Here is a 14,734-nt window from a genome sequence, read left to right as displayed (position 1 = left end):
AGAGAATCTTAAGCAGGCTCTGCCCTGAGCCAGATGGGAGGCTTGATCTCACAACCCTGAGATCATGACCGAGCTCATGACCCTGAGATCACGACCTGAGCAGAAACCGAGAGTCCAACGCTTAACTGACTGAGCCACCAAGGTGCCTCCATATAGTAGCTCTTGTTAAAGGTGAGTTCTTTCTTACAGCTCAGCTATATGGTAACTGTGTTCCATCTTACTCTTAACAAATAGTATGACGCTAGAGATGTGCCCATTTCACATCCAAGTAAAACTACCTCATTGGTTATTTCCTCAGCTTCGCTGACATTTTTCATTTTAACTAAAGACATCTTAATCAAGCCTTTGCATTCATACTTGGTCAGCTTATTGCACACACATACACGTACTCACACTCTTCTCCTCCTACCGTGTCCCTGCCCCCTCTGCCCTGAGCACTCTTTCCAGATGTCAATTCAGGAGAGTAAGAAGTCTCATCCTCCATCCACCCTCGAATACCTCTGGAGAGGTAACTAAATCTAACGTAATAAAGTAGCCTGGTAGACAAAGAAAAACTGTCACCCAAACTTCTTAGTGCCCACAGGAGCCCTGCCCCCAGTAATTAGCTCTATTCCCCACAACAGAAGATGTGGTTTTCAGCCTCCAAACACCTACTCTAGTAAAGTGAGGTGTGTCTCACTCAAAAAGCTGGGGAGGCACCACTTTCTGCTCAGCAGCTGTGCTTTCAAACAGTCCAGTACACAACCACAGAACTGTGTCTGTCTTGCTCTCTGTGATGCTATAAAAAGTTGAACATACATATAGATTCCTTCAAATTCACCCAGACCAAAACAAAACAACAAAAAATCAGCTATCTCACGGACTATCGGTAAAACAAATCAAAAAAGACCAAAGAAAAACCATAAGCATTTAAAATATACTAAAATGAAATTTTAAAATTTGTTTTTTACATTATAACTCATTGTGATTAGCCAAATCCTTTTGTGATGTTCATATGTGCTAGTTCAACAATCTGATGGTAAGAATACACCACCAGGTCACTCTTCTGCCAAGGTACAAGTAACACAGACAGCACAGGAAAGCCATCAAGGACTCTAGTTTTGAAAGTCCCCAGGTGCAGAGAATACTAGGCTGAATGTATACTCTGGGAACAGATCCGTCATCCAGCCCCCTTCACCAATTATCAAATTTTACTAATTCAAGGACTTTTGCAGAGTAGATTAAAGTCTTATACCATCACCTACAGTGTGTGTATTCACAACAACAACAGCAACAACATGGCACTTGGCAGTCATGCCAAGTGGGACTGGGTCTCAGAGGACTGAGAGGAGGGCATTCTCTGATCAGGCCAAGTGTAAACTGCAGGAAACGTTTTGTCTAGAGCTGAAGTTGCTAGTGTCCAGGAGCTGAGAGAAGCTGGTGAGAAAGGATTCTCCAGTTCTACCCTTCCCCCTACACTCCCCAGAATGAGCCTGGGGCAGCTGCAGCCCATCCCGCCTCCCCTCAGGGGATCTTTTTCCTCCTGTCAACAGCCACTCTCCCTTCTCCCTCCCCATCTCTAATAAAGAGGAAATCAGCCTTCCTTTTAGGGCTGCATCTGCCAAGACTGCAATTTGGAGGTTTGGAGGCGATTCCAGGTAGGTACAGGGGGCCTACGAACATTTGCTGAGTGCCTGCTATCGGGGCGGGGGGGGGGGGGTGGTCCACTTCACAGCGGCACTTCTCTGTCCTCACTAGGGTTTTATAACTACCTGGGAAGCTGAGGGAGAAATGTCTGCCATCACCTCAGACCGAGTAGTTCAGTAGTTCATAGAAGCAACCCCTTACAGCAGTCCTCTCGACAGCCCCCGGACCCCCAGCATGACTGTGCTCAGATACTGTGCACGTGGTCGGTGTCAGGCACAGGATTTAGAGGTAGGGCTGTCACACTTCCAAAGTCCTGTCTGTCTTCCCACTGGCCAGAGCCCCGGTGTCTCCTGGGTCTATTTAGGCTGATAGATCCCTTGTGGCCCTGCCTTTCAGATCTAGCCCATAGTGGGTAATTTCTAAGTACCTTAAGTTGAATGAATAAGGGGAGGAATATAGCAGCTTCTAGAAATTGAATTAGAGAGGTAAATATGTCCAGGTAACTCAGATTAGTGAAATAATCAGACTGCAAATGTCATCTCAGTCTGCTGAAGAAAAGAGCAGTCTTGCATGCTTTCAGGAGGGATAAAAGGCTCACCCTATTATCGTTGCCGATGTTTCTTCTGACACCTTGTCCCTCTCTTCTAACAGAGATTCCATTTTATGACGGTGAGTTCGGTATTGTCCCACAGCTCTTGGATGATCTGCTCTGGCTTTCTTCCTTCCATCTTTCCTTCCTTCCATCTTCTCTTCTTTGTCTTTGTGCTTCAGTCTGGACAATTACTACTGACCCATCTCTAAGTTTCCTGTTGAATAAAGTCCCCTAATGAGACTTCAAGTTATTAGTCTTTCACTATGGTTTCCATATCTAGCATTTCTATTTGGTCCCTTCTAGTAGTTTCTGTATATCTGCTGATATCCTTCATAGGGTCATGCCTGTTGTCTGTCTTTTCCACTAGAGATTTTAACATAGTCATCATAATTATTTAAGTTCTCTTTCTGAGGATTCTAACATTTTAGGCATCTGTGAGCTCAAGTCTATTGAGTGCTTTGTCTCTTGACTGTGTGATGTTTTTCTTTGCTTCTTTGTGATCATGATAATTTTCAAGACAGTAGACATTGAGGTAAATAATTTCATGTCTGGCTGTGTGAATAACTCTTCATTATCTAGACTTCTACTGGGAGGAATTGAGTCAACCTACTCAGGAATTAACCTGGTTTTGTATTTATTGTTGCTAGTTACTGTCAATATACCTCAGGCTTTAAATTCCCTGGCATTACCTTGTACTTAGGGCTGGGGTTGGGTTAGTACAAAAGGTTTCTCAGTGTTCCAATCCACTTCAGCCTTTGGCTTTGCCCATGAGCCTGAACCTCAATGAGATTCTCTCCCTCACTTTTGTCTCCTCCTGCCAGCAGTAGACTGCTGTTATTTATTACTCTATTCTTGCTATCCCAGAGTGGGGAAGTAAAGAGATGCTTTCTGTTGTCCATATTCAGCCCCATCTTAAGGAAGCATTGTAGCCCTTGATCTCAGGTGTGGGGCCATGGCAGTGACCCTGCCCACAATCCCGGGGATTGTGGAATTGTTGCTTAATGATTACAAAGTTTCTATTTAAAGCAACTGAAAAATTTTGGAAATAGATACTAGCACAAAACTGTGAATGTGATCAATGCCACTGAACTGTGCACCACAAACAGCTAAAAAGGCAAATTTTATGTGATGTACATTTTACCACAATTTTAAAAATTAGTTTTATATCAAACCCATTGAATTGTACACTTTTTATTTTCGTCATTTGTATCTCATAAGTGACTTACTTATTTTATAACTGGATGCTTGTACCTCTTAATCCCCTCCACCTATTCACCTATCCTCCCGGTTCCCTCCCCTCTGACAACCATCAGTTTGTTCTCTGTATTTATGATCCTTTTTAGTTTTTAGTTTTTTGTTTGTCTAGAATAAAGGTGTGTGAGATATGCACAAACACACACACACACATATACAGTGGGATATTCTGCCATCAAAAAGAATGCAATCGGGACACCTGGGTGGCTCAGTTGGTTAAGCAGCTGCCTTCGGCTCAGGTCATGATCCCAGCGTCCTGGGATTGAGTCCCACATCGGGCTCCTTGCTCGGCGGGGAGCCTGCTTCTCCCTCTGCCTCTGCCTGCCACTCTGCTTGTGCTCACTCTTACTCCTTTCTCTCTCTGACAAATAAATAAAATCTTAAAAACAAAAAAAAAAGAATGCAATCATGCCATTTGTGACAACATGAATTGTACATTTTAAATGGGTGAATTGCATGTTATGTAAATTATATACCTCAGTAAAGTGGTTGTAAAGAATACAGAAAGAAAATGAGCGGGACTGTCCTAGTGGTAGCTCTAGATGTAACAGCAGTGAGGTAGTTAGTGACTTAGCAGGGTGACATGAGATGCAGAGTCAGGGGTTGGGGAAGTGGGGGAGGACAGTGGTCTGGTAGTTTCATTGCCTAGAAAACCCACCACATAGAAAGCTCTGTCCCTCAACCATAACCAACCAACTGAATTATGACCAGAAAGTTGGGGTGAGGGGCACCTGGGTGGCTCAGTGGGTTAAGGCCTCTGCCCTCAGGTCATGATCTCAGGGTCCTGGGATCGAGCCCCTCATCGGGCTCTCTGCTCAGCATGGAGCCTGCTTCCCTTCCTCTCTCTCTGCCTGCCTCTCTGTCTACTTGTGATCTCTGTCTGTCAAGTAAATGAATAAAATCTTAAAAAAAAAAAAAGAAAATCCAATCTTATTTTGCAGTAATCTAATTTACAAGACCACTCCCCACTCAGAGTACCACTCCCAATTGTTTTGCCTGAGCTCTCAGAGAGGAGAGATTATGTGCTACCACTTTCTTAGAGATCATAATACTTGAAAAGGGAGTGGAGCTTGTATGGAGGGAGAAGAGGAGTGTCGAGGAGAAGTACAAATGCAAGAGTGCATAGCTGAACTGGAAAACCTCTTGGTAATAAGAGTAGCTGATAGCTCAGACCGTCTTCCAAGAACCCTGGGAATTATGGCTTCAAAGAATACCCCTTGAGAGGAGGACAAAGGAGAATAGAGTTTATCCACTGATTCCATCTCCCACTAATCAATAGATTTCCCAAAAAAGCTTGACCTCCCTGAATTTATGCATCATGCACCTCCTAGGTCTCAGCAGTAGAGGAAGAATTCAGGGATGGGATACATAAGCTGTATCATGTGGGCATGAGGCAAGGTGCTCTCACGTGGTGCCCGGGAAAGACAATCCCACACCATACAGAATGGGTCTCCACAGAGTAGCTGAAGAACAGGTGGCCAACATCCATGGACTTGCTGGAGGCCAAGAGGATCTGTGGTGACACCAACATGTTGTTTGATACAGCAACATTTTGTGATCACTGTCCATGTTATTTAATAGTTGCCTAGAATAGTTATATAGATGAATTATAACTTACAAACAATAGCATCCAGAATAATGATCCCCATCTATGCAAAGGTACCCACATTCCACTCCGTGGAGCCTGTGAATATGTTTACTAAGCAAAGGGGGATGGAGGTTGCAGATGAAATTAAGATCGCTAATCGGCTTACCCTAAAATATGGAGATTATCTGGATGGGGCAATGTAATCACAGGCATCTTTAAATGTGGAAGCAGCTGGCAGATGAGTCCGTGTCAGAGCCATGCACTGTGAGAAAGAGCCCACCAGCCATCACTAGCTTTGGAGTGACCTCTAGAAAGTAGAAATGACAAGAAAATTGATTGTCCTCTAGAGCTTCCAGAAAGGAATGGAGCCTTGCAGAGTCTTGATTTTAGCCCAGTAGACCCTGCATCAGACTTCTGACCTACAGAGCTACAAAATAAGAAATCTGTGTTGTTTTAAGCCACCATGTTTTTGGTCATTTGTTACAGTAGCAATGGGAAACTCATAGCCTTACTTAGTTACATGGGGGCATTTAGATTACTTTCAACTTTTTCTCATGATAGTATGAGAAGGCAATGGAACTCCTTATAGCTAAATCTTTCTGCATCTCCACAATTTTTTTAAATTTATAGAAATCATTTGTTGGGTTAAAGATCGGGCATAATTTAATAACCCTTACAGTATTGCCTTCCAAAAAGATAGTAACAATTTGAAATAACTGTGAACACATGAGAATTCCCAACAAGAGAGACTACTTTTTCTGTTTTTTCATTTTTATCTGAATAGTATCTAAATGTTTTAAATTGCATTTTTATTATCAATAATTTGTGCTGCATGCTTATGCATTGCTCCATAATCTAGGAATATAGCAGCCATCCTTATATTTTCTTTGGAAATTACTTGTTCAGATTCTCCAATCATTTTTTTTTTCAGGTGTTCATTCTCCCTTCAGATTTTCCTTGATGATCACCCAACAACCTCAACAATGAATGCACCACATATCTATCCTTTCACCACCAGAATAGGCTTAAAGATGTTATTTCAAAACAATTTCTCATAGACACTTGAATGCTTGGCTTTTTAAAGTAAACTCGTATTTGAAAGTGAAAAAGTTGTCAAAAGAAGAGCAGTTTTCTCTCACATGCTCTTAACTTGTCGCAGTCTCCATGGCTTCGCGTTTACCCTTAAAGGTAGGAGAGGTCTAAGCCCAAAGGAAATGACCTTACCTGCGAGACAAATAAGTAACCACACCATCACTAAAATTAGGTTATGGTTCCTAGTAATAAGACACCGAGATCTTCAGCAGCATTGCAGAGAAAGAAAAAGAAAGAAAAAAACCCACACATTTTGTGTTTCATTATGCATCACAAATGTCAGTACCGGAAATGAAACGGTCTCCCTATATGGGTAACAGCACCATGAAAATTCCTTTCCTTTCTCTTCCTACTTCCATAGATTTCCAAATTCCTGGAAGGAAGACATACTCTCATATGCTTTTTAGTTTTACTCAGAGAAAATAAAATTCTGTATTGTTTTCATTTATGTTTAACACAGTGTAAAAAAGAAAGAAAGAAAGAAAGAAAGAAAGAAAGAAAGAAAGAAAGAAACCATAACTTAATTTCCAATAGTTTTGGGTTTGAGGTGTTTTTTTGCTTGTTAGCATACAATGACCCTCCCTCCACATGGCTTCAAGCTACCAGGCCACAGGCTCCCCACACGCCCTTAATCCTCTCCTCAGCTCTTCTACTGAAGAATCTGGCCCTCATGATGCCAGACTGTTTGGGGAGCCTCTCCCAGAACTCTGTAGTAGTCCATCACACCCCATGAATGACAGGAGCAGCTCCAGTCCTGTTTTTGGTGGCATGTCCCTGGGTCTGCTCACTGACTGACTAGGGACTACAGTATAACAAGGTTGACACTTGGGCAGAAGCTCTGGTTCCTCTTTAAGTGGTAAAGGTTCATACCAGCTTTTCCAAAGTCACCTGAGTGATCTTTGTCGAAGTTGATCCTGTGGTGATGCGTGCCATCAGCATTACCCTGGCCTCTGGGGTGCTTCTTTCTTACTTAAGTGGCCTTGGCCATGGCTCACGTGGCCCCGAAGTTTCCAGGTCATCCTCGTTCTAGAGGGCATGCTGGCCGTCCAGATAAAAGAGAGCTGATTTCCAATAGTTTCTAATGTGACTATTTGTCTTTGTTATTGAAAAGGCATATTGACTTTTTAAGATGAAAACATGCCCTACTTGTCTACAGTAAAATATGAACACATTAACTCTATCTGGTGACTCTTCTAAATTCAGGCCAGATCTGCAAAGCAAAACCTTTCAGGGAGCAATCAACAAAGCCACCAAGTTGAAGATGGATAGATGACTTACTAACTGGACCTCTCAGTTATACAAATACAACTGAATGGTCAGAGATTTCAAGTAAATCTTTAAACTTTTGGTTTCAGAATGTGTTTGTGTCTGCTGCCAGTGATAGGGGTGGTGAAGAAAGCAGTAATATCAGTGATAAATAATCCAGTCTAAATATCCATATATTTGCCAATATTTAATAAAATTTACAATTAGCATGGCAGTATTCTAAATGACTTATATATGTTAATATTTAATCTTGTTAAGTACCCTTGTTATCATCTTCATTTTACACATGAGGAAACTAAGAGGCATAGAGAAGTTAATTAAATTTACTGAAGTCATCTACTAGTAGGGCTGGGATTTGAACCCAGAGTTAATGTTCTTGACCACACGCTATGCTCTCTTATAGCTCAATGATATCTTCAGAGCTGGAATTCTTAATTTGGGATCCATGAGCTCCTTCAAGGCCATGGATGGACATCAGGAAGTCTGTGAATTTGCCAAAAATAGTATGGAAGTGTTTGGGTGTATAAGTGTGTCTCTACTTCATCAGATTCTCAAACGGCTCTACACTTCAAAAGGAAAGAAAGAAAGAAGGAAAGAAAGATGGATGGTAAAGGACCACTACTTTCAGAAAACAGTGTTATTGTGAACCTTGTGAAGCCATGCTTCACAATGAAAAGTTGGTGGTTTTTATATGATGTGGAATTGGGTTGGAACCTTGTGTTGCCATCTGTTTGTTGTATGAACTTGGGCACTTTAATTGCCCAATCTAAATTCCATGGTCCTTTTTTTTTTTTAAAGATTTTATTTATTTATTTGACAGAGAGAAATCACAAGAGAGGCAGGCAGAGAGAGAGGAAGGGAAGCAGGCTCTCCACTGAGCAGAGAGCCCGATGTGGGACTCGATCCCAGGACCCTGAGATCATGACCCGAGCTGAAGGCAGCGGCTTAACCCACTGAGCCACCCAGGCGCCCTAAATTCCATGGTCCTTATCTCTCCACTGGAATTATAACACCTTGCATTATAGTTAACATTAACTGTGTAACTATAACATTATAGTTAACATTAATATTAAAATAGTTAATATTATAATACCTTGCATTATAGTTAACATCAAAACCAATGTCTGGAACTTACCAGTGCCTGGAAAGTCATAGACAGTGTTATTACTATTGTTACTGTAGTGGTTGATTTTTGTTCTTTAATATGACTTACTAAATTATCAGTCCAAATTATAATCTTGCCAAGAAATACTGTGAGATTTTTGACATCAATAACATAGTGTTCAACCTGAGAGTGAGACAATGCAGCCCTGTAGTAGGAAATGAACAGACTAGGAATGGCCACAGCAGGAGAATGTGATCTTCCCCACTCTGCTCTGGGTGATGTAGTCTTTAATCTTCTTGTTTTGTGAACTTTAAGAAAAGAGATTCTATTGTCTGACGCTTCCTTCCTCCCATGGGTAAGAAGCAGATAGATATTACATTAAAGGTGCTTTGAATTCTTGGTGAGGAGAAGCACTGCTTAAATTCAAGATTCTGTTATCCAGAGATATCATGGAAAATTGTAAAAGCTAGAAAAAAGTGTACCTGAACGATTAAAAGAATAATAGCAACTCAAGTCGGAGCTTAAAAAAAGAGCACTTTGCAAACAATTTTCATTTTAAGGAATAGGTGAGTGTCAAATCTGGATTCCAAAGGCACTGAAACATGATGAATCAATAAGCTCTGTTTACCATTTCTCAGTGAGCCGTCTGTGTCAATTTCATAATCCTCAACTGTCTGCCTTTGACTTACATCTACCTGAATCTGAAGTCTTCTCCCACCCTGTCTCATCCTTTCAATCTCTTTCAGAAGGAAATAGGCAAATAAATCTGCATTCTTTGTGACGACCTCCCAGGCTCCCTACCGACAGTATCTGCTGTCTCTGAATTCTTTCTGTTCCTCATTTCTATTCCCCAGGCACTCAGCACACTGTCTAGCGCTGTGATCGTTTGCATGTTTGTCCACAGTGTTCTTTTGTGTCTTCCTACTACTCAGGTCTTTAAAGGTAAGAACTATGCTTTATTCATCTTTGTAGAACTCCTCCAAAAACATCTATGGGGTAATAGCACAGATAGGAAATGAATGAATGTGTAAAATGCTCAGGAAAAAGGTACTGCCGTGATTTCAGCCTCTGGGATTAGAAGTACAAGGAAAAAAAAAAGTGTACTTAACGAATTTGCTATGTGCCCTTCCCAACTGGGGACATTAGTCAACGTGCGGTCCTGGGCTACAACATATATTTTATAGCTGCACCCCTATTTTAGCTCACCTGCCTTGCCTCATTTTCCATATACATAAAAACAAATAAAGGGGAAAGAGAAAAATAAATAAAAGCCACTAAAACCCTATAGCTTTATTATATTCAAGGTGTACCATTCGTATTCGTGCAGAGACAGATGGTTCCGTGAGCTTGGCTCCCATGAGGCTCAAGAAACCAAGGCAGTGGTTTTTATTTCTTTACAGATCACTCAGGCTCTCCTGGGGGGAAATGTGACCTCTCCAGCCATGTTAGCAACCATGCCCAGGAATCCCCTAGAAGGAAGGAGGTGGAGGGAGGAAGAAAAAGAAGGGAAACTGAGTCTCCCCATGAGCCTTCTGTTCCCAGGCAGAATACCCAGGATGTAATCAATCGCCCCAAAGACGACTTTTTCTTCTTCCAGGGGTTAAGATGCAAGGGTCCCTTTACTTACACGGGTACCTGTGTAACTAATAAGGCATTTTTTCAACTGGAACAATGGAAGCAGGCTCTCTAGGCCCTAGCTGCTGAATCTGAGGATGAAGAATGGCCTTCATGCAAGCCAAGGAGCAGGAGGTTTGTCTGGGACCAGAGCCAAGTTGTGTGTGTCCTGCCAGGAGTGTTGCAGCCCTGAGCTATCCCACTCCAACACTTCAGCTGATCACACTGTCCTCCTGGCTATCTCTGCACACCTATGATCAAATGGCGAGCTGGGAAAATGCCCTCTGTTAGGAATGTCAGCACAAAGAGGCATTAACTCACTGCTTTCCAAGACTTGGTCACAGCGTTATAAATTCACAACTGCTCTGGGGACCAGCTGCATCAGAATCAGCTGAAGTGTTTGTTTAAAATGCAGGTTGCCAAGTTCCCCCTCTAGGACTCTGACCCAGTGTCCCTGCAGTGGGCCTGGAAAATCTATCTTTTAAGTAGGCACTCTGAGCGGTTATACTGACATTAAAGAACCATTCCTTAAAAAAGAAAAAAAAAAAAAAGGAGCATGTCTAGATATTTCTCATTTTTGCCTTAACCGTTTCAAAACAAAGATAAATCAATTGAGACGTGTGGCTGAAAAAATAATTTCAAAGCCTAATGTAATAGGAAATTCACTTTAGTAAAACTTACCCGAATACTGAGTACTAAATTCAGCATGAGAAAACACTAACAAGGGGCGCCTGGGTGGCTCAGTGGGTTAAAGCCTCTGCCTTCAGCTCAGGTCATGATCCCAGGATCCTGTGTTCGAGCCCCGCATCGGGCTCTCTGCTTGGCAGGGAGCCTGCTTCCTCCTCTCTGTCTGTCTGCCTCTCTGCCTGCTTGTGATCTCTGTCTGTCAAATAAATAAAATCTTAAAAAAAAAAAAAAAGAAAACACTAACAAGTGTGTGAGTGTCACAGAGGATGGTAATTACTGTCGAGAACACACCACAGAGACAGGTGGGAAGCCTCACGCCATCCACACTGCTTTGACCTTCTCTTTCTGACGCAGAATGCCTGTCTATGTCCTCGAGCCAGGTCAATAAAGCTAACTTGCTCTGCGCCACATGTGGCGGGGGGGAAGATGGGACTTCACTCTGGATTGCTTTCAGTTTTTCCAGAATCCTGTGCAGGATTATATGAGGAGATGAAATGTCATCTCACCCAAGATGCTACCCAGCTCTAATCAAAGCGCTAGAAATCTGTGTAGAAGATTTAGTCAAAGGAAACTGGCTGTTGCCCCCTGTTCACTGTGACCTGTAAGTATTCTGAGCTCCTCTCATTCTCAAGATACTTTGGGGATGGGGGGGAGGTTCTGTGAAAAGGACTCTGAAGTCCAAATCCAAAAATAGGGATGGAGAAAAAAGTGAGTGAGCACATTCAGTGTTATGTTCTATTATAATACTTCTTTTCCATATCTCTATTTTTTAATATCTATAATGTAGCGTATCTTTTAATATTTATGATACTTATAATATTATAATATTATTTGTATAAGCAAAGACCAGATCCTATAGAATAAGATTGAAATGCGTGACCATATTTGCATATTATTTTTAAATGTTTTTTCACTGTAAATAGCAACATTATTAAATTTTTGAAAAACAGGAAAGGTAAAAATAGCACTCATAATGTTGTCAACCCCACACAAGCACTGTTAAGATTTTGGTATATTTTGTTGCAAGTAGGATTTTTTCATAAGCACGTTTAACATAGTCAAGCAAATTATGTGTCCTCTGCGATTGCAAGCGATTCGCTAACTATAGAATTAGTGTTATCCCATGTTGCTATATGTTACATTGAACCATATGAAATTAATGATATTTGACTATTAGACATTAAAAATATAGCCACTTCCTGTGGTCCAAACCAGTGTTTTCCCTAATTGTGATTTGAAAGTCAGAATGATTATCATATAGATAGGTTGCTCCATTCTTCATTGGTACCTGCTGTTGGTAATGAGTACCTGTTATTTCCCAGTTCACCTTAGCGTAAATTGCATGCATAAAAGAAGGACATAAAGACTAGCTCTCACAAGAAGATCCAACAGATTTGCATTATATTGTTGTGCTGAATGAGAATTACTCAAGTAGGAACAATGTACATTGTAAACGAAGCTAGCCACTGGCATGCTTAATTAATAGGCCCACTTGCTTGGAAAGTGTGCCCAGCAAATCAAGAAAAGTTTGTGCCCGCCTTCCCCAGACTCTCCACCAGTAGGTTCACAAACTAGACTCCCAGCTAGCCCTCTTTGCTTGTTGACTTCTGCTGTGTCTGTGAATGTGTGCCCACACACCTATGTGGCTGTATGCATGTGTTTGTTTTACATTTAGCTTTTAAAAGTCACTGGAAAATCAAAGATGCATTTCCTTAAGTCTACCTATGAAAAGCTTGACTCTTGTCAACCTTTGCCATGTTTAAATGTTAAAGCGAGTTACGCTGTTTCCCTGAAGCACAGAAAAGCAAAGCTGTTACTTCCACTCTAGTTCTTGGGTTTAGTGTCTTGGTTTTGGGGTTTGGTTTCTTCCTTTAGGTGTTGATTCCACAAATCCAAAGCAGCTGGAGGTACCCATGACCTCTCTATCTGGTCCTGTCTGGTCAGCACCCAAGCGTACCTCTCCAGGCCTTTGCCACTAAATACTCTTGGCTCTGCCAGAGCCTGGGATTCCGGGATTCCCTTCTGGGTGCTTCTCCCATGAAACAATGGGAAATAGAAGCAATTTGTGGTAACACACATTGTGAGAGTTTTAGGTAAATGAAACACCAAAAGAAAACACTATAAATTCTCCTGTCTCTTTGTGCTTGTTTATAACTAGGAAACCCTCTGGAAGAACTGATCAAATTTGAATAAATTAAGTTCATGGCTTAATTTCTTCCAGTCTCTGACATAAATGATATGTTGTCCTTCCTTCTTCCAAGAAGGGCAAACCTTGAGTTTTTCTTGGGGACCACCTCAATGTCCCATAAAGAGAAATATGACCAAATATTTTCCTTTAAAAAGGTAATTTCTGGGGCATCTGGATGGCTCAGTGGGTTTAGCCTCTCCCTTCAGCTCTGGTCATGATCTCAGGGTCCTGGGATGGAGCCCCGCATCGGACTCTGCTCAGCAGGGAGCCTGCTTCCCTCTCTCTCTCTCTGCCTGCCTCTCTACCTACTTGTGATCTCTGTCTGTCAAATAAATAAATAAATAAAAATATTTTTTAAAAAGTGGGGGCAATTTCTAATAAATAAATAAATAAGTGCATGAGTGAGTGAGCCAAGGAATGAATGGATTTCCCATCCATGCTGTGACCCACAGTCAGTTGAAGTGATCTTCAATTCTTTCCGGTAAATATGTTTTTTTCTTTTTTCTGTTTTGTTTTGTTTTTTTTTAAGATTTTATTTATTTATTTGACAGAGAGATCACAAGTAGGCAGAGAGGCAGGCAGAGAGACGGGGAAGCAGGCTCTCCACTGAGCAGAGAGCCCAATACAGGGCTCGATCCCAGGACCCTGAGATCAACCTGAGCCAAAGGCAGAGGCTTAACCCACTGAGCCACCCAGGCACCCCAAATATGTTTTTTTCAACAGCGATTTTGACTTTGGTCAGCTTAACCTGAAACTAGTTTTTACACAAAGGTCCTCACAGCCAAGGTTGGCCAATGTCAATATAGGTAAGGAGCACATGTGTGACCCAGCACTCTTGCCTCAGATGTTCTCAGCAAAAACTGAGAAAAGTCCTAGTGTGATAAGACCTAGCACTCCCAAGTGCTGAACTCCCCTGCAGTCAGACCAGACTTGGCTAACTGAAGCTCGCTCCGCAGGGGAGACTGTACACCCAGGACCCACAGAACAGCTCAGTAAGTGTGTGTTGGATGGGTCTTATCATGGGATTTAGGCTTGTGTCAGCAGGGTGGGGGAGGGCTCAAAGAGCAGGAGTTTGCCCTGACCTGCGTGTTGTCAAGAAGTGGGGTAATTACTGGGCATCCTAATGGATCTCACTTACCTAGAAGGCAGAAAGAATAGAGAGACCATGTTTAAGAAGCAGTGGTGACTACGCGGTGACACAGCCGGTAGGGGGTGTTTGGTCACCTTTGGGGTGCATTCAATGACCTTGTTTTTGCCTTTGCTCAGACATGACTGCAGAGTGGCCTTGGTTTGCTTCCCTAGTCTGATGCTGGTGATCTTTGAGAGTGTTTATGATCAACAGGAAAAATCAGGGTCCAGCTGTGAGTGCCCGTCTGTTTTTCTCTTTCTCAGAAGATAGAGTCTTCAGGTCCTGCCCTAAAGGCACTTCCAGGCTAGTGAGAGATAAGTAAGTCCACAGCCCTGATTTTATTCTCTTTATAAGGAGGTGGAATGGAATAGGGGAGGTGAGGGGTTTGTGTTCTCACAAATGAAGTCAGAAAACTCCATCTCATCTCTGCCACCTCTGTGGCCAGCAGGGTGACGTTGCTCAAGAAACCACAAAGAAGGTGGGAGGACTTCAACATGGTTACCCTTCCAGGGTTCAATGTAGTGGTGCGCTCAGTGCCATTCTGTGTGCTTGTGGATTAGAGAGCTTGAGAGGACTGTGCCTCACACACACAG

At 42.2% G+C, this 14,734-nt stretch overlaps 1 pseudogene; it reads right to left on the bottom strand.

Moving 5' to 3' along the window:
• Positions 1 to 6,746: 6,746 nt before the first annotated feature.
• Positions 6,747 to 7,189, bottom strand: LOC123939057 (annotated as a pseudogene).
• Positions 7,190 to 14,734: the final 7,545 nt, after the last annotated feature.

This window comes from Meles meles, chromosome 3, assembly GCF_922984935.1.
Source record: "Meles meles chromosome 3, mMelMel3.1 paternal haplotype, whole genome shotgun sequence".
Taxonomy (NCBI): Eukaryota; Metazoa; Chordata; class Mammalia; order Carnivora; family Mustelidae; genus Meles; species Meles meles.
This window is presented reverse-complemented; position numbering and strand designations above follow the sequence as displayed.